The sequence below is a fragment of the Schistocerca americana genome, chromosome 10 (assembly GCF_021461395.2).
Source record: "Schistocerca americana isolate TAMUIC-IGC-003095 chromosome 10, iqSchAmer2.1, whole genome shotgun sequence".
Taxonomy (NCBI): Eukaryota; Metazoa; Arthropoda; class Insecta; order Orthoptera; family Acrididae; genus Schistocerca; species Schistocerca americana.
In genome coordinates, this window is record NC_060128.1 from 128,813,854 (window position 1) to 128,834,715 (window position 20,862).

Consider the following 20,862-nt stretch of genomic DNA (forward strand, 5'->3'; position numbering starts at 1 on the left):
CTCATACCTTTCTAAGGATGCACCTCGTTGTTCTAGAACGTCTAGGCCAGGTGGTAGTGTCGTACCTAGGAACACCTGACTATTCTTCGTCGATTATTCATCCAAGTGCCCGATTTTAAAATCCCATGAATGAATGACTTCGCACTTGAGATCGCCATAAGCAGTTTCCGGCGTTTTCTAGAGCTTTTATTGCCAGCACTTGTAAATATTTTGAATTCTAGACATTGAAGTAAAGTGTCGTGGAACGGGAGGGATGGGGGAGGAGGGGGGAAAGGGAATCTACAGTTCACACGACTTCGTGCAAACATGACGTCATTTTGACGTCACATGCACTAATCGAAGACCGCAGGAACCGCTTTCGACTTTCGTTAACGTACTGGATTGTGTAATTTCTTGTCGTAACTTCCTTGTTATGAGACTATGCCGTTCCAAGACAATGGATCGTTTAAGACTTACAAAAACATGCAATAGATAATGTTCAAGTTAGACTGAAAATAAAATACTTACGACAATTCATGACGGTATTTTTGTTCTGTCGATGCAGTTGCAAAATGCGTGATTTTTTTCACCAGATGCGTTTCGCTTTATTGAAGTAAAGTACCATCAGTAATGGTGATTTTCGGTTGATTTCTCGCTTATATCGGGAAATGCCGTCTGCTATCACATCGAAGAGAGAAATCACCGAAAATCACTACCACTGATGATCCTTTATGTCAATAAAGCGAAACGTGTCTTGTGATAAAAATGACGCATTTTGTAGTTGCATCGACAGAACAAAAAATACCCTCAAGAGTTATAAAGCAACAACAGACACAATGGCCACACAAATGAAGAACTTATTACAATATACGAGGGTTTTATTACACATATTATTTTGTTGGTCCATCGATAGCAACCTTCCTCTATGTTAAAGCTGTTCAAAAGATGATGTTAATTTTTTGGTTACATGCGTGTTTCTACGGCAAGTAAAATCCTGTATTTTTTAAAACTAGTTGTATATCGTGAGGACAGTTAAACCATTCTTCATCGGTCGTGCTTCATCTTGTACTTTGAAAGAGAAGAAGGTCTTTTACGAGGAAACACGTGATTTTTGAAAATGAACTGAGTTTCTCTAATGTCTTCACAGTTTTACAAGTTTCCATATTGGAAATTTGTACTAAATTTCAAAAGCGGCTATTTCAAAATACATTTAACTTGTAATTGGTTGTCGATAATATTTGTACTTGATTTGATTTCACTTACTAATCACTGGTGCGTAGTACAGTAATAATGCAACATATGAACGATTAAATACAGCACCAACAACATTTTATCCACTGCAACGATTTTAAATTGCAGTAGAATATTTGTTCCCGAGTGTATGACCAACTCATACCTTGGAGCATGTTATCATAGTCGGAGAAAGTTTAGTTTCCGGAAGTAATGTTAGCAGTTCCGAAAAAATGACGGGAGCACACAAAACAGGAATACTCTCGTTTAAAGACACTACAAGAGAATACTCTATGTGGTCAAAAGTATCCGGACACTTGGCCGAAAATGACTTACAAGTTCGTAGCGCCCTCCATCGCTAATGCTGGAATTCAGTATGGCGTTGGCACACCCTTAGCCTCGATGACGGATTCCACTCTCGCAGGCATACGTTCAGTCAGGTGCTGGAAGGTTTCTTGAGGAATGGCAGCCCATTCTTCACGGAGTGCTGCACTCAGAAGAGGTATCGATGTCGGTCGGTGCAGTGAGGCCTGGCGTTCCAAAACAACCGAAAGGTGTTCTATAGCATTCAGATTAGGACTCTGTGCAGGCCAGTCCATTAAAAGGACGTTATTGTCGCGTAACCACACCGCCACAGCCATGCATTACGAACAGGTGCTCGATCATGTTGAAAGATGCAATCGCCATCCCCGAATTGCTCTTCAACAGTGGGAAGCAAGAAGGTGCTTAAAACCTCAATGTAGGTCTGTGCTGTGACAGTGCCACGCAAAATAACAAGAGGTGCAAGCCCCCTACATTAAAAGTACAACCACACCATAACACCACCGCCTCCGAATTTTACTGTTGGCACCATACACGCTGGCAGATGACGTACACGGGGCATTCGCCATATCCACATCCCGCCCTCCCCTCGGATCGGCACAATCTGTACAATGATTCTTCACTCCACGCAACGTTTTTCCACAATTTAGTCTACCAATGCTTGCGCTCCTTACACCAAGCGAGGCGTCGTTTGGCATTTACCGGCGTGGTGTGTGGCTTATTAGCAGCCGATCGACCATGAAATACAAGTTTTCTCACCTCCCGCCTAACTGTCATAGTACTTGTAGTGGATTCTGATGCAGTTTGGAATTTCTGTGTGATGGTCTGGATAGATGTCTGCCTGTTACAAATTACGACCCTCTTCAACGTCGACGGTCTCTGTCAGACAACAGACGTGGTCGGCCTGTACGCTTTTGTGCTGTACGTGTCCCTTCACATTTCCACTTCACTATCACGTCGGAAACAGTGGACCGAGTGATTTTTAGGAGTGTGGAAATCTCGCGTACAGACGTATGACACAAGCGACACCCGAGCACCTGACCACGTTCGAAGTCCGTGAGTTCCGCGGAGAGCCCCATTCTGCTCTCTCACGATGTCTAATGACTACTGAGTCGCTGATACGGAGTACCTGGCAGTCGGTGACAGCACAACGTATCTAATATGAAAAACGTTGGTTTTTTTTGGGGGGGGGGGGGTTCCGGATACTTTTGATCACATAGTGTATATTAAACATCATTATAAGGGTAGTTGGAGGCGAAAGTGAGAAAAGTGTTCCGCGGTGGAATGCTCTCCCCTACTCAATTTTCTCTTCTCATTACCGCCAATCGGCCGCTGTGGCCGAGCGGTTCTAGGTGCTTCAGTCCGGAACCGCGGTTCTGCTACGGTCGCAGGTTCGAATCCTGCCTCGGGGACGGATTTATGTGATGTCCTTACGTTAGTTAGGTTTAAGTAGTTCTAAGTCTCGGGGACTAATGACCTCAGATGTTAAGTCCCATAGTGCATAGAGCCATTTGAACCATCACCGCCAACATTTGTTCCGTCATAGCCTATGTAACATCCCGTATTCGTGTCGTAATAACAGGTTTGCACATCAGGAACGGGTGAGCTGAACAATTTATCCTTACTGTAGCCCCACAAAAACAATTAAGAGCGGTTACGTCTGGTCAGTGTGGTGACCATGGTGTAGGACCGTGTCTAAAAATCCATCTGGCTGGCTAGGTATCATCCAAGAACTAGCGAACAAATAATCTCCAGTGTGACGGTTTTTTTGAAACACGAACCGTGGTTGAAATTCGTTACAGAGCCTGCCAGAGCACATCTACACGTTTATCCACGAAAATTTCACGATTTAAGCTACCAATTGAAAAAAAAACTCCTCTTGATGACTGGGTGTTGTGTGCTCTCCTTAGGTTAGTTAGGTTTAAGTAGTTCTAAGTTCTAGGGGACTGATGACCATAGAAGTCAAGTCCCATAGTGCTCAGAGCCATTTTAACCATTTTTGTTTTTTAAAAAAACTGCTATAGTTCCTTACAAGTAATACTTTGTAATCAACTGTAGATACACAAGAACCAAGAGGTAACAATGAGATGGAAACGACTTGTAACTGTTAAACGTGTACATCGATGAAGCAATGACGAAAAGAAAGGAAGAATCAGGAGGGCGACTCTGTCCTCATCAAAGGGGTGAAGAATCACAGGAGCTGTTGAATGGAATCGTCTAATAAGAACAGAATATGGACTGCGCGAATTGGGGAAGTATTTAGGGCCTATCGAATGGAATGAGCAATCTAATGAGTACAGAATATGGTCTGAGATTAAGCCAAAGAAAGACGGAAGTTACGAGGATTACCAGAAACGGAAAGCGGCATTAAACTTGACATAATAATTGGGGACGACGTACTAAACGACGTGAAGAAATTCCCCAAAACAAAACGTGGCTGGTGAAGCACGGAAGATATAAAAGGTACACTGTCAGTGGAAAGATGACACTCCGTGCTAAAAGAAGTTTACTGGTATTAAACATAATCCTTGAGTTGGAAGGAATTTCTGAGAACGTACGTCTGTAGCACAGGATTCTTAGGACATGAATCATGGACTGTGACAAAACGACGAAAGAAGAGACTTGAAGGGATTTAGATTGTCTTGATAGGAGGTTATAAGATGAACATCAACAAACGCAAAACGAGAATAATGGAATGTAGTCGAATTACGTCGGGTGATGCTGAGGGAATTACATTAGGAATTGAGACACTTAAAGTAGTAAAGGAGTTTTGCTATTTTGGGAGAAAAATAACTGATGGTCGAAGTAGAGAGGATGTAAAATGTAGACTGACAATGGCAAGGAAAGCGTTTCTGATGAAGAGAAACTTGTTAACATCGAGTATATATTTAAGTGTCAGGAAGTCGTTTCTGAAAGTATTTGTATGGAGCGTAGCCATGTATGGAAGTGAAACATGGGTGGTAAATAGTTTGGACAAGAAGAGAATAAAAGCTTTCGAAATGCTGAAGATTAGATGGGTACATCACATAACTAACGAGGAGGTATTGAACAGAATTGGGGAGGAGTTTGTGAAAAACTTGACTAGAAGAAGGGATCGGTTGGTAGGACATGTTCTAAGGCATCAAGGGATCACCAGTTTAGTATTGGAGGGCAGCGTGGAGGGTAAAAATCGTAGAGGGAGACCAAGAGATGAATACACTAAGCAAATTCAGAAGGATGTAGTCTGCAGTAGGTACTGGGAGATGAAGAAGCTTGTACAGGATAGAGTAGCAAGGAGAGCTGCATCAAACCAGTCTGAGGACTGAAGACCACAACAACAACAATGTAGGAGGAGGTTGAAAATTGGGTATGTTGATTTGTTGAGGAATGAAAAGGTTCTTCGCCGAATTGGTAAGGCCAGGAGTAAGTGGAAAACACTGAGAAGAAGGAAGGACAGGATGACTGGTCGGCAGGACATATGTTACGATAAAGGCTCGGGACAAGCCCGACACTGGAGAATATATGCAACAAACAACTGAGTTTATTGGGTGTTCAGTGCTCAGTATTTGGAACCACACCAATAAAATAATAAATATAACATGTGTACAGAGAAGTCAGTGAGTGTGTCTGTTCACCATAGAAATAGTACCTAGATATATACGAAAAATTTAACAGGTGACACTGGAGTGTTCCTACATTTTGGACGACACTTTATACGTGTTCTGACCAAGATAAACTTATTTGCTACAATACGCTCATTGAGCAAATCATCCTCAGTTCAGAAATCGTGTGAATGATATAGTGCTTCTAGTAATGGTACGTATTTTCCTTCTTCCAATCTCAGAATCAACTCGCACAGTCATACAAGAAGAATCTACAGTTTGTAATTGGAACTAAACCCCAGAGTATACGTCTTATTTTTTTCAGTTGTGCAACTAAAAATAAGTGCATCTTAGATAGTCAGGGTTTGTCTGGGAATTCAACCGGGATGTTTAATAGCACTGGAAGCTTGTCGTTCACAGGTTAATGTATTAAGATGCTACGAATTTATCATAGTCATTTCTAAGTAAATAAGTTTTCAACCCGAGAACTGACTTACCGCGTGGTTCTGTTCCAGATGGTAAAACCTTGAGTGCCAAAAATAAACCTAGGGCTTAGCCGGGAGTGGAAAAGTGACGCGGTTGGTTAGGCAGATTTTATTACAAGTGGATTAATAATTTATGACGCCCGAACAACTGTAAACAATAGTCATCTGCCGTATGATCCGAGTGTAAGATTGAGTGGAACCGTAATAGGTGCAGACACTGTAAGATCTTCTTCTTTCGTTTCACCCTCTTTGGGGTACGCTGGATCAATCATTTCTTTGTGCGTTGTTCCTTTCTTAGGGCCCAGTATTTCTTCATTCTTTCTGATCTTCTTCTCCTCTCTTCTTCCGAGATGAAGGATTTGGACTTTTGTGTGGATTTGTCTTGGAACCTTATGTTTTCATCTTTAGTAATTAATTTAGCAGTTCGATCAGTAAGTGAATTTTCTGAAATATTTAATTCCACTAGGTCTTTCTCAGTTTCTTTAAACCAGTTGGGCTTCGTTTTTCGGTTACGGAAGAAGTCAAAGATTTGTTTAGTTAATCTGTTGGAATTCATTCTGAGAAGATGACCATAAAAATTTATTCTCCTTTTTCGCATAGAATCTGAAAGTTTTTCAATTTTCTTGTAGAGAGTTTCATTTTTAATGTATATAATCTTATTGTCTTGAAATTTTGGCCCAATGATTTTTCTTAAAATTTTTCTTTCCTTTATCTCAAGTTTCTCCATTTGGCCTTTGAAATTCATGTTAAGTGTTTCTGCTGCATACAGTGCTTCTGGCTTAATCACTGTCTTGTAATGTGTAATTTTGGACCCCCATGAAAGGGATTTTTGTTGTATGTATTTTTTGTTAGTTGGAAGGCCAATTCAAGTAAGATGTTAAACCTATAATAATTTTTTATATTGCACCACGAAAAAGAAGAAATAGGGCCGTCCGTCGTCATGTTGACTGGTGTTTCGTAAAAAAAAATAAAAATAATAGTTTTGTGTGATACAATACATTAACAGGTTTTATGTTACAAGAATAACTGTAGTTCTGAATTACATGAACGCATCATGTAGAGAAGACCTTCGCATACCCTCCCATCTTGACACAGGAACCGTGGCACCGACCTTCCTCCAATACCCTCTCTCACTGTTTCAGAACCTCAACTATAGCGAAATGAAGTAGTCAGACTCGAGTATTTTGGTAAGGATGATGGTATTGCGAAGGTGACGAGAGACATAGCACCAGATGAAGTGAACGAGCATCTATTAAAAGGAAAAAAAAGTCATGCACAGTCGCACCCCGAATCTGTTATCTGTTTTTAAATGGTTTGTTATCGGACATAATGACATAAATGTTGGCTGAGGAAAAATGGTTATACACGTACAAGGCATCAGTGGGTATGAAAATGATTAAAACTGTAGTTCTTTGCGTCAGGTATTCTTACCAAGCTTAGTTGGGTGTATATGAGGAGTAAACGGCGTCACATGTTGCGGGACCACAGTGATGGTCACTGGGGTGCCACGTACACGAGTGAGGCAACGCTATCAGCATCTGATTTATGGAATAACAGTGTCCCGATGTTGGAGTCCATCAGAAAGTTTGGGCAGGCATTCTCTTCCCCAGTGATCGCAGTACTGTGCAACAAGCGCACTGTAGTCTTTTCACATCAGCAGTAGTGCGGCTATTGGCGATGGAGGGAACTCTGGTAGCGCAACTTTACATCATGGACATCCTGCGCCCTCGTGTGTTATTTCTCTTGCGACAAGATAGCGGTGCCATTTTTCAGCAGGACAATGCTCGTCCATACTTGCCCCTGGCGCTATCAACTGTCTGCATGATGTTGAGGTATTCTTGTGGTCAGCAACATTCATCGATATGTGCCCTATAGAACTTGTGTGGACCACTCTGGAAGTCAACTCTGTCCCACAGACAGAGTTCAGAATATCAAGGACTACTTATGACAGTGGACTGGCTTGTCTTGGATGTACAACGGCTTTATGGCACCCTTTACAACCAAGACCACATGGGTGCAACGTCATACTGATAACTGATAAGACCGCTCATACTGCGAAGTAACGTGGTATTGCAGTCACTGAAAGAACGTCAGATAACCACTGAAACCTTGAACTTTCATTTGGTTTTCTCCTTCCTTTCTTAAATTTTTGTGTTACCCAGTGTAATTTGAACAAGAAATTTCCGGTTTTCACCTTCATCGTAGTCAGATCTGCAAGACAATAATAAAGATATAAAAATTGAAAGTGAAGTCATACACGTTACATGAAAATAAAATCTTGTAAAATACAGTCATGTCATACTAAACTATCCATGTGCTATTCATATACAATACTTAAATAAACTAAAATCCTCCCGAATAGTCAATGAAGGCCCAATGGTAGCGACCGGCCGCCGTGTCATCCTCAGCCCATAGGTGTCACTGGGTGCGGATATGGAGGGGCATGTGGTCAGCACACCGCTCTCCCGGCCGTATGTCAGTTTCCGAGACCGGAGCCGCTACTTCTCAGCCAAGTAGCTCCTCAGTTTGCCTCACAAGCGCTGAGTGCTCCCCGGTTGCCAACAGCGCTCGGCAGACCGGATGGTCACCCATCCAAGTGCTAGCCCAGCCCGACAGCGCTTAACTTCGGTGATCTGACGGGAACCGGTGTTACCACTGCGCCAAGGCCGTTGGCATATATACAATACTTACTGAACTAAAATTTGAAAGTGTGTACATAATTATTTTTGGTCAAGTTAAACTACAAAATTCCGTTAAAATGTCTGAAATCGGCGGTTTTTCACGTTTCCGATACATTTACGTCACAGAACTTATAACACAAAAGACACTTATATTTCAGACTTTTTAAATTCACTTTTAGAGATAATCTTGTGAAAAATTCATATGCGTACGCTTTTAAATATTGTTTCAGTATGTCAGTGCAAGATATTGACACAAATTGTTTACAGCAGAACAGAGAAACTGGTAGAAGCCGACCATACGGAAGAAAGCGTAAGGCTTAACGTAGACTGTAGGTCCAACCTACGCTTGCAGTAGTTGTAGATATCTAGAAAGCGTTTGACAATGTTGACTGGACTGCAGTAACTGAATTTATGTGGGTAGCTGAGACCAAATACAGCAAACGTAATGTTATTTACAACTTGTGCAGAAACCAGTTCAAAATGGTTCAGATGGCTCTGAGCACTATGGGACTTAACATCTGAGGTCATCAGTCCCCTATAACTTAGAACTACTTCAACCCAAGTAACCTAAGGACATCACACACATCCATGCCCGAGGCAGGATTCGAACCTGCGACCGTAGCGGTCGCTCGCTTCCAGACTATAGCGCCTAGAACCGCACGGCCACTCCGGCCGGCGCAGAAACCTGTCTGCAGTTACGAGATCGAAGGACATGGAAGAGAGGACATAGTCGAGAAGGGGGTGAGACAAGGTTGTAGCCTAATCCCGATGGTATTTCAACATGTATATCATTGAGCAACCTGTAGAAGGAACATAGACTAAGAGAAATTTGCAAAGTGAATCGAACTGCTGGTAGAAAAAATAAAAACTTCGAAGTTAGCTGATGACACTGTAATTCTGTCAGAGGCAGCAAAGGTTGTGTAAGAAGAACTGAACGGAATGGATAGCGCGTTAGAAAGAAATATGCCAGTGCGACTAGGACACGCGCACTGAGTGTTCAGTACAAACGCAGTCATATACGCGGTTTGTCCATACATTCCGAAAAATCGATTATTGCCTGTTATCGATACTGGCAAATACCGATCCGAAGTATTACAGGATTTTCGAGATAGCTAAAAATTTACAATTTTTCGATCTTTTTCTTTATTTGTGCTGTGAAACCTATCTTCTTACCAAATTTCATGATTCTACGTCAAGTTGAAGTACCCGTAAAATTTTAATGATTGGGTTTGAGAGTATCAAATTATGTGACAATAATGGCCGCATCTTTTGGTGGACTGGCTTAGAAGCTTCACTTTTTTACATCGCCAAGGGTCCCTAGATCTTAATACGTGACATAAATTTCAATTTCATATACCTACCCATTTCTAAGAAGAAGGGGTATTAACACACTGACGGACAGACAAGGAGTATGATAACAAATGGCAAAAAAGAAATTCGTGTGGTATGGTTACAAATCAGTAATTTTCGGATTTTTTCCTTTGGCTGCCGTGTGAAACCTTTCGTCCTGTCAAATTACATGATTCTACGTCCAGGGGAAGTACCCATAAGTTTTAAACGAGTGAGTTTGCGAGTATTAAAATAGGTGACATAATTGGCCGTACATTTTGTCTGCATTGGCTTAGAAGATTCAAGTTCTTAGATTACCAAAGGACCATAGACCTTAGTAAGTGGCGAAAATTTCAGTCACATATGTCTACCGATTAATGAGAAAAGTTGTTCCGAAAAGTTGAATGGACATACATACGGTACATACATACATACATACATACATACATACAGACTGACAGACAGACGGACAACAAAGTGGTCCTTGGAGGGTTCCGTTTTTACCGATTGTGTACGGAACCCTAAAAAGGATAATGAAGCGTAATCGAATGAAGTGAGGTAGTGCTGAGGGAATTAGGAAATAAGAAACTAAATGTAGTACATGAACTTTGCTATTTGTGTAGTAGTATAACTGACAATTGATGAGTTAGAGGGAATATATAGGTTACATTGACAAAACAAGAAAAAATAGGAATTTAAAAGGAAGTATTTTCTGACGGTATTTGGCTGTAGAATACCCTTGTACAGAACTGAAATGTAGACGATAAGCAGATAAGAAGAGAACAGAATAATGCTATAGTTTAGATGATTGGATCGAATAACAAATGAGGAGAAAATTAATGGAACTGGTGAAAGGAGAAATTTATGGGAAAATTTGTTGACGGGACAAATTATGAAATATGAAGAAAATTAGGTTTATGTAAAGCAACAACGTGTGGGGGGTAAAAACTGTAGGGGACCAGAGCTTGAAGACAGTAAGCGTGTTTAAAAGGCTGTAGGCTCCGGAAGTTAAGCAGAGGTAAAGAGGCTTGCTCGGGATACACTAGCAGAGAGGACCGCATCGAGCCATTCTTCTGACTGAAGACCACAAGAACAACATGTTAATGTAACTGAAAACCACATGAGTACTTAGATGCATGTCTCTCGAATGGTTTCATTTGTATATGGATGACGATCGTCGCTCAGCTCAGTTGACAGTGTGGTTTTATCGTAGTGTTTAGTAATGATTTACTGCTTCTGTCTTACGGCATGACTTAAAAAAATTTTAGGCGACTTTATTTTGACGTAATTTGTGTAGCCTCACTTTTAAATTTGAAACTTGTTTTCATTATTGTAGACCTGAAGACAGGTGGTGACGGCCGAAACCATCAATTTCTTGCTGAAGTTATATGTGATGGAGGAGCAAAAGCCATTTAAAAAATGGATTTCAACAGTCACTGCTGTCTCCGTTGCGAAAGAAATGTAGTTCTTTCCAACAGACTGAAACGTCCCTAGCCACTCCCTGTCGGGTGGTGTTGCGAAATTCCAGAGCAGGCGACGGCGCAGGGGGGCGTCAGAATATTGTATGCGTGAGCTTGAGCGCGCCTGTGTGTGACGTCAGACAACGCCCGCGGGGCAGTCAGCAACCCACCCCCGCCACCCCCTCGCCCATCAACCCCCACTGTGCTAAAAAGCTAGCTAGCGTCGCTGACCCCTTCCGCCTAACGGTGTCGCGCCAGTAAATCACGACAGGACAAAGACCGCGCACAAAGGGTGCACCACACAAAGGGTTCTCCAACCCCCACAAAAGACCGAATCAGCGTTCTTTCTTTTTGCCGTCCCCGTCGCGTCTTTCGGCTTTTCCTGGACGTACGGCTTAAGCCGTTACAAGAAAAATACCAACCGGCCGGTCGCTAGCTGCAGACGGTCCGAGATATCTGTTTCAAATGGCGCCGCGCTATGACTCCCTTTACAAACAACGACCCGTAATTGGATTCTTCGGAGACGCCGGGAAGGAAGACACTGCGGTGGAAACTTCGGAGAGGTCGTACGCATTCCGAGGGTAAACTGCGAAAGCAGCAGGGGCGGTGCGCTTCGACGGAAACAGTTAACTACCTGTCGTTCAGTGGAATGGCGGAACAGGCTTATTACATACAGAGCAATGACACCAAGTGCCTGCTTCCTTCTATACTATGGTGTCCGCAAGAAGGGGTGGGAGTGCAATAGGGGGGGGGGGGGGGGCTTGCTCCCTCCGGTAATCTGGGCAGTGAATTTTTAGTCACTACTGAATTCTCTCAATTTCTAGCAATCATTGTCTGCAACTGCACTGAACTGCAGATTTAACACAGTAACAACATAAAAGTGCAGTGGACTGTAGGAGCTGTCTTTGTGTACTCGGGTGATTCACGTGGAAACGGGTCCGATTTATTACGACCGCGTGACAGGAATTAACAGACTTTGAACGCGGAATGGTAGTTGGTGTTAGTGGCATGCGGCACTTCATTTCGGATATCGTTCAGCAGTTCAATATTCCGACATCCCGATGTCAAGAGTGTGCCTATAACACCAAATTTTAGGCATTTACCTCTCAGGTATTAGCTCTCACCACCGACAGCGCAGTGGCTGACGCCAGATTTCACACAGTAACTTAGAAGTAGGTATCCTCCGAGTAGTGAAGCAACTCAAATCACTTAATAAAAGCAAGTCTTCCGGTCCAGACTGTATACCAATTAGGTTCCTTTCAGAGTATGCTGATGCAGTAGATCCATACCTAACGATGATATACAACCGCTCGTTTGACGCAAGATCTGTTACCATAGACTGGACAGTTGTACAGCTAACACAAATATTGACGAAAGGCAATACAAGTAATCTTCTAAATTACAGGCCCATGTCATTTAAGTCGATATGCAGCAGGATTTTGGATCGTGTATTGTGTTCTAACGGTCTATTGACAGACAGACAGACAGCACGGATATAGAAAATATCGTTCTTTTGAAACGCAACTACTCTTTACTCACACGAAGTGTTGACTGCTATTGACAAGGGTTTCAAATTGATTTCGTATATCTCGATTTCCAGAAGGCTTTTGACACTGTACCGCACAAGCGGCTTGAAGTGAAATTGCGTGCTTATGGAATATCGTCTGTTATGTGACTGGATTCGTGATTTCCTGTCAAACAGGTCACAGTTCGTAGTAACTGACCGAGTAAAAGGGAAGTAATTTCTGACATTTCCCAAGGTATAGGCCTTCTGCTGTTCCTTATCTATATAAACGATTTATGAGACAATCTGAGCAGTCGTCTTAGGTTGTTTCCTGATTATGCTGTCGTTTATCGTCTAGTAAAGTTATGAGAAGACCAAAACAAATTGCAAAACGACTTATAAAAGATATCTGTATGATGCGAAAATTGACAATTAACCATACATACTGAAAAGTGTGACGCCATCCGTATGAGTGCTAAAAAGAATCCATTAAACTTCAGTTACATGATAAATCAGTCAAATGAAAAGGCCGTAAATTCAACTAAATACCTAGGAATACAATTACGAGCAAGTTAAATTGGAAGGAAGACACAGAAAATGTTGTGCGGAAGGCGAATCGAGGACTGCGGTTTATTGGCAGAATACCTAAAAAAGTGTAACAGATCTACTAAAGAGACTGGCTACACTACGCTTGTCCGTCCTCTTTTAGAGTACTGCTGCGCCGCGTGGGGTCCTTACCAGATAGGACTGACTGAGTACATCGAGAAAGTTCAAAGAAGCGCAGCAGTTTCTGTATTATCGATAAATAGGGGAGAGACTGTCACTGACATGACACAGGATTTGGGGTGGGCATCATTAAAACAACGGCGTTTTCCGTTGCGGCGAAATCTTCTCACGAAATTTCAATCACCAGCTTTCTCTACGCAATGCGAAGATATGTTGTTGACGCCGACCTACACAGAGAGAAACGATCATTGCGATAAAGTAAGGGATATCAGAGCTCGCACGGAAAGATACGGGGGTTCGTTTTTTCCACGCGCTGTTCGATTTTGGAATAGCAGAGAATTATTGTGAAGGTGGTTCGATGAACCCTCTGCCAGACACTTACGTGTGATTTGCAGAGTAGATATAGATTGATGTAGATGAACACAATCGACCGCGATAAGAAACACAGCACCTTTAGTAATGACTATACAGAATGAGGAAGCTAAGTGATGTCACGCCAAATACATCCAGAATGGATACATTCATCGAGCTGCGGTTTCGCCAAGTTACAGCGGATCACATGGAGAATCTCCCTGACGTTCGCAAGTAGTACTTATTGTTTGTAGACGCCAAACTAAGACACTGACATTGTCTTTCTTTTCTAATGGAACTGTATACACTCCTGGAAATGGAAAAAAGAACACATTGACACCGGTGTGTCAGACCCACCATACTAGCTCCGGACACTGCGAGAGGGCTGTACAAGCAATGATCACACGCACGGCACAGCGGACACACCAGGAACCGCGGTGTTGGCCGTCGAATGGCGCTAGCTGCGCAGCATTTGTGCACCGCCGCCGTCAGTGTCAGCCAGTTTGCCGTGGCATACGGAGCTCCATCGCAGTCTTTAACACTGGTAGCATGCCGCGACAGCGTGGACGTGAACCGTATGTGCAGTTGACGGACTTTGAGCGAGGGCGTATAGTGGGCATGCGGGAGGCCGGGTGGACGTACCGCCGAATTGCTCAACACGTGGGGCGTGAGGTCTCCACAGTACATCGATGTTGTCGCCAGTGGTCGGCGGAAGGTGCACGTGCCCGTCGACCTGGGACCGGACCGCAGCGACGCACGGATGCACGCCAAGAACGTAGGATCCTACGCAGTGCCGTAGGGGACCGCACCGCCACTTCCCAGCAAATTAGGGACACTGTTGCTCCTGGGGTATCGGCGAGGACCATTCGCAACCGTCTCCATGAAGCTGGGCTACGGTCCCGCACACCGTTAGGCCGTCTTCCGCTCACGCCCCAACATCGTGCAGCCCGCCTCCAGTGGTGTCGCGACAGGCGTGAATGGAGGGACGAACGGAGACGTGTCGTCTTCAGCGATGAGAGTCGCTTCTGCCTTGGTGCCAATGATGGTCGTATGCGTGTTTGGCGCCGTGCAGGTGAGCGCCACAATCAGGACTGCATACGACCGAGGCACACAGGGCCAACACCCGGCATCATGGTGTGGGGAGCGATCTCCTACACTGGCCGTACACCACTGGTGATCGTCGAGGGGACACTGAATATTGCACGGTACATCCAAACCGTCATCGAACCCATCGTTCTACCATTCCTAGACCGGCAAGGGAACTTGCTGTTCCAACAGGACAATGCACGTCCGCATGTATCCCGTGCCACCCAACGTGCTCTAGAAGGTGTAAGTCAACTACCCTGGCCAACAAGATCTCCGGATCTGTCCCCCATTGAGCATGTTTGGGACTGGATGAAGCGTCGTCTCACGCGGTCTGCACGTCCAGCACGAACGCTGGTCCAACTGAGGCGCCAGGTGGAAATGGCATGGCAAGCCGTTCCACAGGACTACATCCAGCATCTCTGCGATCGTCTCCATGGGAGAATAGCAGCCTGCATTGCTGCGAAAGGTGGATATACACTGTACTAGTGCCGACATTGTGCGTGCTCTGTTGCCTGTGTCTATGTGCCTGTGGTTCTGTCAGTGTGATCATGTGATGTATCTGACCCCAGGAATGTGTCAATAAAGTTTCCCCTTCCTGGGACAATGAATTCACGGTGTTCTTATTTCAATTTCCAGGAGTGTAGTTTCTTCACCGGTATTTGAAAAGAAGCTTCTGAGAGAAGTTCAGTGACATAAAATGTATGGGCTTGATCAAATAGTATCAAGGTTAAAGCGCCTCAAGCGACTGTGCAGCCGTCAGGAGAAGAGGTTCCACAAACGTTTCGCCTGTTATAACAACCATAAACAACCATCAAACTCGGGCACGGTTCTTGTGTTTACCTGTGACCTTGAAGCCCTCAGCCTGTATTCTGCTATTACAGCAATCAGATCAACTCGCACATAAAGCTATTGAGACATTCGCAACGCCGGCCGGTGTGGCCGAGCGGTTCTAGGCGCTTCAGTCTGGAACCGCGTGACCGCTACGGTCGCAAGTTCGAATCCTGCCTCGGGCATGGCTGTGTGTGATGTCCTTAGGTTAGTTAGGTTTAAGTAGTTCTAAGTTCTAGGGGACTGATGACCTCAGATGTTAAGTCCCGTGGTGCTCAGAGCCATTTTGACCCATTCGCAACGTATGCGACAGTCAAAAAAGTAAATACTGTATTAAGGCCGATGTCGACAAACTACTACAACAGTGGTGTGGTTGTGTGCTGAAGAGTGCCCAGATAGCGTCAAGCGCTCAAAACCTTTCTTACCAAACATTAAAAACAAGAGTCTAGGAACTGGAACTGTGGAGAATAGAATACGCCAAGGAAAAAGAAGAACTGATCAAAGAAATGAAACTAATATTTTAGCAGCAGTAACACAAAATGAAAATGTCAGTATGAGGCATCTCACATGTACTAATGGAATCAACCAAGGGAGTCTGCTGTCAACGCTACCTTCGATCGCATTTCGTTCCTGCATTTTTCGCTGAATCTACAGCTTCATGGCAATGACTTCCAAAATTGGTTATATTTCTCCGAATGTTATCGATGAAAATTGCAAAGTCATACGGCATTTGTACTCAAAATTTTGGTTAAGGAAGAGACACAGTCTACTAACCTTGGGCAAGACAATCTTTGCACTACGTACTTATCGTCAGTTGAAAATCCATGCTGATCCAAAGAGGTGGCTAAAAACCACGATCTTCTTCTATCAACGTTTGGTGATTGTTGTATCAAGACCATTACTGGTTCCTATTTTTTAATGCAAATCCAAATACACTCAGAAATATCTAGAATTTCTAAGATACGCTGCTACCACACTTATAGGAAGACATCCCACTGGACATAGGGCAGTCTGCGTGGTACCAACATGACCCATGTCCCTCCCATTCCGCACATGTATTGACGGACCCTATTAAGAGAAACTTTGGAGAGCATTGGAAATGTCGTTAAGGAAATGCAAAACGGTTTGCACGCTCAGTAAATACATTTATACTTTTATCTGTGGAGAAAATTACAGTAAGTATTCTACTAGGAAACACCGATGACTCTCGCAGGCATGAAATGCCTAATAACGTGCCCTATGCTTCCCTTAACTCCAGACTAATTTCAGCGTGTCGTTATCACAAGCACTTGGTACGACAATGTGCTTGCTTAAATTTGGTATAATGGGGCAGACTTTGATGGTTCAAATGACTCTAAGCACTGTGGGCCTTAACATCTGAGGCCATCAGTCCCCTAGACTTAGAATTACTTAAACCTAACTAAGGACAGCACACACGTCAATGCACGAGGCAGGATTCGAGCCTGCAAACGTAGCAGCCGCGTGGTTCCGAACTGTAGCGCCTAGAACCGCTTGGCCACAGCGGCCGGCAGACGTTTATGGAACCTCTTCTCCTGACGGTGGGACGGTGGTTTGCGGTGCTGTTATCTTCTTACTATTTGATCAAGTCCCATACATGTTATGCTGTAGAAGTTATCTCAGAAACTTCTTTTCAAACACCGCAGAAGAATGTACATAGTTCCATTAGAAAAGTCGGTGATATAATTCGACGACGATAAACGGTAAAAATTACTTGCGAAGGTCAGGAAATTCGCCATATTGTCCGCTATAATCTGGTAAAAACAGCACCTCAATATATTTATTCATTACAGATATGTTTTGGATGGCCTGACGTAACTGCATTTGCAGCCATTCGTGGACTTATTGTTCCCAAACAATATTGAAATCTTTATGGATGACAGTGTGCCATGTCACCAAGCCACAATTGTTCACGATTGGTTCGAAGAACATTCTAGATAGTTCGAGCGAATGGATCTTATCCATCTAATTCTCAAAATGTTTCTGTAGCAGCACATCTCAAATGCTTTGGTTATCTCCTTTATCGGAATTCTCACCGTCCATAATCTACTTATAATACAATGCTGTGTTCCAGACGGACGTTCTCAGAAACATTCCTGTGCTCCAAACGTACCGCTTCACAAATTTTCTCCTCATATAAAAGCGTAGTTTTCATGTAAGTGAACTTTTTTTTTTGCCCAGGAATGCCGTCTTTTCCAGTGCTAGTCTGTTTTATGTCCTCCTTTCTTCGTCTGTTACTTGTTATTTTGCTTCCAAGGCACAAGAATTCTTTAGCATCTTCTAGTTTGTGGACCGCAGTTTCGATGTTAAGTTGATCGTTATTCTTCTTGTCACAACTCCTCATTACGTTTGTCTTTCTTCAGTTTTTTCCTCAATCCATATTCTGTACCCATTAGACTCTTAATTTCATTCAACGGATTCTGGAATGTTATCAGCAAATCTAATCATTGATATTCTTCATCGAATTTCAATGGCGTTCTTGATTTTTTTTCTTTTCTTTCTGTCATTACTCTCTGAAGTGTACATTGGACAATAAAAGCGAAACACTTCATCCTTTTATACTCACTTTAATCTGAGCATTTCGGCCTTGGTCTTCCACACTTACTGTTCTGCCTTGGTTCTTGTAAAATGTTGTATATTAACTTTCTTCCCCTATAATTTACTCCTCTTTTTCTCAAGTTTTAGCACGTTATTATGCCATTTTAAACTGTCGGATACTTTCTCTTAGTCGAAAAATGCTATGAAAGCGTCTTGATTTTTATTAAATCTTGCTGGCTTTACGAATCGCAAGGTCAGAACTGCGTCTCTGATGCTTTTATATATCCGAGAGGAAAACTGATTGGCACCTAGCAGCTCCTCTATTTTCTTTTTCAATTTTTCTGCCTTTTACTTTCGTTAGTAACTTGGGTGCATGAGTCGTTAAGCCGATTGTGCCATAGTTCTCGAACTTATTTGTCCTTCCTGTCTTCGGGATTGTGTGGACGATATTTTTGCTAGCTCTACCAGTGACATATCACGGATTCGGAAAGTTCGGTGAATAACCTGTACAACCTATGCTCCGACGACCGTCATCCCAATGTTTTGACGTTTCTCAAAGACGGTAACGTCGATAAGCCGCACATTGCATGTCCTCTGGACGTGGGTTGCGATCACCGTCTGAAAAGTATCAGTAACGGTACTCAAGCCCAGTAGGCAGCATCTATTCACACCATTCTTAATCTCTATGTCTCTGTGAATGGCTTTTTGCTGTCCTGAAAACAAGCTCACACAAGGCTCAAATTTTAATGAACGCACTCCACAGGCGTGGAAATACTAAAGCATCAGTTTCGTAGCTTCGGTCAAGGTGTTCATGGTGTAACACATGGCGTATTACACATATTTTTAACAATACTCGAAAAGATGTATTCATCGTACATACAGAAAGAATAAACACTGCCAGAAAAAATCGTAACGCCCTCAACGACAAATTCGCTTTATTGACAAGTGAGGTAACAGGATTACACGATAACGAATTCAGACCAAATGAAACATGTGCGCTATGTGAACAAAAGTATTCTAACACCTGACAGAAAATGACTTACAAGTTCGTGGTGCCCTCCATCGGTAATGCTGGAATTCATTACGGTGTTGGCCCACCCATAGCCTTAATGACAGCTTCCACTCCCGCGGGCATACGATCAATCAAGTGCTGGAGGGTTTCTTGGCGAATAGAAGCCCATTCTTCCCGGAATGGTGAACTGAGGAGAGGTATCGACGTCGATCGGTGCGGTGAGGCTTGGCACGAATCGACGTTCCAAAAAATCGCAAAGATATTCTATAGGATTCAGGTCAGGACTCTGTGCAGGCCAGTCCATTACAGGGATGTTATTGTCGTGTAACCACTCTGCGACAGGCCGTGCATTATGAACAGATACTCGATCATGTTGAAAGATGCCATCGCCATCCCGAATTGTTCTTCAACAGTGGGAAGCAAGAAGGTGCTTAAAACATCAATGTAGGCCTGTGCTGTGATAGTGCCACGCAAAATAAACATGAGGTGCAAGCCCCTCCATCAAAAGTACGACCACACCATAACACGACCGCCTCCGAATTTTACTGTTGGCACCATACATGCTGGCAGATGACGTACACCGGGCATTCGCCATACCCACACCCTGCCATCGGATCGCCACATTGTGTACCGTGATTCTTCACTCCACACAAAGTTTTTCCACTGTTTAGTCGACCAATGCTTACGCTCCTTACACCAAGCGAGGCGTCGTTTGGCATTTACCGGCGTGATGTGTGGCTTATGAACAGCCGCTCGACCATGAAATACAAGTTTTCTCACCTCCCGCCTAACTGTCATAGTACTTGCCGTGGATACTCATGCAGTTTGGAATTCCTGTGTGATGGTCTGGATAGATGTCTGCCTAATACACATTATGACCCTCTTCAACTGTGGGCGGTCTCTGCAATCAACAGACGAAGTCGGCCTGTACGCTTTTGTGCTGCACGTTTCCGTTCACGTTTCCTTTTCACCATCACATCGGAAACAGTCGACCTAGGGATGTTTAGGAGTTTGGAAACCTCGCGTACAGATGTATGACACAAGTGACACCCAGTCACCTGGCCACGTTCATAGTCTGTGAGTTCGGCGGAGCGCACCATTCAGCTCTCAGAACTCAGCACAGTCACTGCCTGCGGAGTCAAAACAATGGGTGCACAACCAGCCGTCCTCAGCACCATCTGATCTCCGTTGACCTTGACTGCACCAGCACCATAAGTCCACAGTGTGCACATATCATACTCTGGTGCCACTGAACAGAGTCCTTGGGGGTCTTCCATTTTTTTCTGGCACTGTATAATTGCTGCAAGTATAATTAAAAAGCAGCTTTTATATTGAAATTGTAGCTGATGTAATATGTTAAGCTGAAAATTTTATCTTGAGTATAACTAATAGGCCGGCCCTCGTGACCGAGCGGTTCTAGGCGCTTCAGTCCGGAACCGCGTGACTGCTACGGTCGCAGGTTCGAATCCTGCCTCAGGCATTGCTGTGTGTGGTGTTCTTAGGTTGGTTAGGTTTAAGTAATTCTAAGTTCTAGGGGACTGATGACCTCAGATGTTAAGACCCATAGCGTTCAGTGCTATTTCAACCATTTGACTAAAACATGGGTCTTCATTCGAAATAATTAAATAAAATGAATGCTACAAATTTTACACAAAAGCTTGTTATTTGTCTGTCATTTCTATCAAATGATAAACGAGGAATGAAGTTATGGCAACAATTACAAACTAAAAACT

At 43.4% G+C, this 20,862-nt stretch overlaps 1 pseudogene; it reads right to left on the bottom strand.

Annotated features, from left to right (window-relative positions):
* Nucleotides 1-8,152: 8,152 nt before the first annotated feature.
* Nucleotides 8,153-8,270, bottom strand: LOC124552931 (annotated as a pseudogene).
* Between the last annotated feature and the right edge of the window lie 12,592 nt (nucleotides 8,271-20,862).